The sequence below is a fragment of the Pinus tabuliformis genome, chromosome 2_2 (genome assembly GCF_031772625.1).
Source record: "Pinus tabuliformis cultivar Carrire ecotype Pingquan chromosome 2_2, CPIR1, whole genome shotgun sequence".
Taxonomy (NCBI): domain Eukaryota; kingdom Viridiplantae; phylum Streptophyta; class Pinopsida; order Pinales; family Pinaceae; genus Pinus; species Pinus tabuliformis.
The window spans coordinates 481,981,460-481,985,320 of record NC_142300.1 but is presented as its reverse complement, the minus strand read 5'-3'; positions in this window follow the sequence as shown (position 1 = coordinate 481,985,320).

Here is a 3,861-nt window from a genome sequence, read left to right as displayed (position 1 = left end):
TGCTTATATGGGGTTCTTAGGCAAGATATGGAAAAAAACAACAAAATTGTTGTTATCAACATATCTATAGGACTATGCTTGAACATACATTCTAGTAGATTGTTTTACCTATTTTAAGAGACAAATTTAATAAATAATTTTTTAAATAATATTAATAGATTTGTTGGTCTTTATCATGTTTCTTAAGTTTTTGTTTGTATAGATCTCACCAAACTCCAAATAGCACACATTCTAGCCTAGCTTAGTCACCCATAGTTGCAATCATTTTAGGTTTATATATTTTCAAGGGGTATAAAATATGTTGGTTCTCTTTAGCATATTCTATTATTTTTTTATACCAACATAAATTCATCTAAAACATGGATCTAATTTTTTATTTTCTATAATTTTTTCTTTCTTAATAAGATTTATAACTAACCTATGATATTAATTGAGAGTTAAAAAAAAATAACTCTCACAATTAATCATGTTTGGTGACATGCTTAAAATACAAATCTAAAATGTAATTCTTAACAATCTCATCATTATGATCATTAGATACACAGAAAAATTCCTTTATATGGGTGTTCACACAGGATAGCCATTGTGCCATAATTTTTATTTATTTATTTATTTTAATTTAGCATTTTTCTTAAAAACTTAAAAACTATCTATATGTATATAAGAATTTATTTCAAATTTTATTTTAAAATTTTATTAACTAAAATTCAAATTACAATTTATTTATTTATGGGTGGTTACTTTCTAATGTTGTTAAAAAAGGAAATGTCCAATATTTTATTTAGAAATTTTGTTTTATAACGCATATATTTAGTTTACGATTGCCAATGGGCAATTCAAGTACAATTACTTTTGCACTTTTTCAGGGTGAGATGAATATGAGCTTATAGATTGAAATTAAGATTAAAAAAAAAATAAGTTAATTGTTAATATTAATTAAATATTAATGTAGATTTATTTTTACTTAAATTTATTAAACACAGAGATTAAATTTTTAAAACACAGAGATTAAATTTTTAAAAGTACATTTTTTTCAAAAAAAAATGATCAAAATTTATTTGAAAACTAATAATATATATAACTCAAATATTTAACAAATAAACTACTCAAAAAATACTCGCATCCTCTGGACAGAGCGATTTTAACTTTTATTTGATGAAGCGATATATAATAGAGGAAATGCAATTGATGGAAAGAAACAAAATGTACAGGAAGTACCTTAACACAATGAGAAAGGACATTCTTTAACAAAAACTCCTTGCTCCTCGTAATTTTCTTAATATTGTTGGATGCTCAAAAGCCTTTCTAATCATTTGAGAAGAAAAAAATTGACTTTGTTATCACAGTTATTGTATTTTGAGAAGTAAGAATTGAAATATTAATGTGCAATATTTGCCATTGTAATTCTTTATGTGAACTACCATTTAACCTTTTAAATTATAATTTTTAATTCAAAAAATTCATTTTTTAGTTAATAATATAATTATTATTTTAATCATTAATTTGAAGCCAACAAAATATATGGTTACATTACACAACGTTATATGAATTTACATGTCTCCACACTGGACTATAAAATGTCTTGAACGTAATTGTAAAATAAATAAATAAAAATTATTATTAAAATATTATTAAAAAAATTTATATTTTTGATATCATATAATACTTATTCAAATGTAAATAAACAAGAGCATTTGTATAATGTTAGCGTCAGACGAGTTCTGAATAAAGGAGCCTATGAGGTGAGAGACTTCGAGGGAAATGTGCTCAGTGGCCCAGAAATGGGCTTATTCAAATGTAAATAAACAATTACATTTGTTTAATGTTAGTGTTAAGAATAAAACCCATATATTGAATGCAAAACATAACAAGGATTTATAAATATATTGATGTGAAAACAACAATGATAAAAAAACAAATTTGTGTGGGGTACAAGTGGTTAGTTTATCTAATCTCTCACCTTATTTTTTCTCGAATTTGTATATATTTTGAAAATTGAAGAGGTGTTAAGCTTATTATTAGGTTCATCATTGTTGGTAGTGAGAATTAAAATGTCAACACAATATCTTTTTCCATCTTCTATTAGATAATTTTTTCCATCTGAAAAATTCCCATAACCAAGAATAAGGGTTAACCTCAAAAGAGAGGTCCAATTAGAGTTTCCTTTAGAGTCTCCGTTCAATTAGAGTTTCCCTATTTAATTAGAGTCCCCCTATTTAATTAGAGTCTCCGTTCAATTAGAGTTTCCCTCTTTTTATTTAATTAGAGTCCTCCTATTTAATTAGAGTCCTCCTATTTAATTAGAGTCTTCGTTCAATTAGAGTTTCCCTATTTAATTAGAGTCTTCCTATTTAGTATAGGGAAATTCATTTTAATTTGTAAAAAGAATAGATTTTTTACTAGGTTATTATAAGTACGTTTGGAATGTGTTGAAATATTTTTATTTTATAAGTTTATTTTTTAGATTATAAATTTATAATTACTAGTTTTATTTATGAAAATAAAACTATAAATAAAAGAATACATTATCTATATAAAAGAATACAATATATATTTTGGGAAATTAAATATAGGGAAAAACCTATTTACAAGGCAAGTCTTATACTTTATTTTTTATTTTTAATTATGAAATGAAAATGCAAAGAAAATATAACTAATTATCGTGTTGTTTTTGACGCTATGGTTTAAATAATTGCCACTTAGTCTTCCTCCTCTATTTCTCTCAAATCCTATTCTTATATGCTCTGCTCAACTATAAAACAAGTACAACATTAAAATAATGGAACCCCCCTCCTCCTAATAGCCCACTATTTTACTTTGTTTGGTAATGATCCAAGGTCAAGGTGTATACATGCCTGAACACTTAATTAATGTTAGGATTTTGGACCTTCTATAATATTTTTTAAAAGTTCACATATGGCTATCCACTCATGTGAGAAATTGGGTTGACATGGAATCTACTCAATACAATGGTGGCCAATAAGGTAAGTCAACTTGTGGGAGACATAACTTCCCCATGTGAACTCTGAATGAGGTGATTTTTGCATTGTTGGAAATCTCTTGATGTGCATAATAGTGTCAATTGTTTGGGAGAAACTCTTGCAAATTTTTGACTCCAAAATTTTCTGTTTGATGCTTGAAAATGGCTCTAGAAGGTTTTGGGACCCAAAATTTCCAAACAAGGACCTATCACTAAAATGGGCCCTGTAAGACAATTCCTCAAATCTTTTCACCTATAAAATACCAATATATATGAAAAGCTATAGAATGACACATTTTGAATCATAACACCCAATTTAAGGAGGATTTTAATCCCAATTTGATTTTTAGTAAATGAGGCGAGGAAATTTTTCTTCTACCTTCTCCTTGAAGTACCATTTATCCTTGCCTAGAAGTGATCCTTTCAAACTAATCTACCAAGGCTCATGCTAATCTTGATTGGTAGCTATATATTTATTATACAAAACTATATCCTTTTCCAACTCTACATTAGCTTCTAGTGCTAAGTCCTTTGTGATAGGTAGGACCTACTTCTCAGTTTCATGATCTAACATGGAATGCATATGGCCCTTATGAGATATTGGATAAGCTAGGTGATAATTCTTATAGATTTAGTCTACCCTTAGACTATATTGATAAGTATTATCAACCACCTTATACAATACCTCAAAAGGACCATATCACAAACCCTTGATCTTCTTACCAATACCTTGCAACCTTTCCTTTTTCAAGAGTGATATGTAAATTATTTTGGGTATTCCACTAGACATTTCATCAGAACATATTTATTAAAATAATATGAAATCTATATTATGAAGGGTTAATTCCTTTATATGCCATATCTTTATTACTAATTTTTTT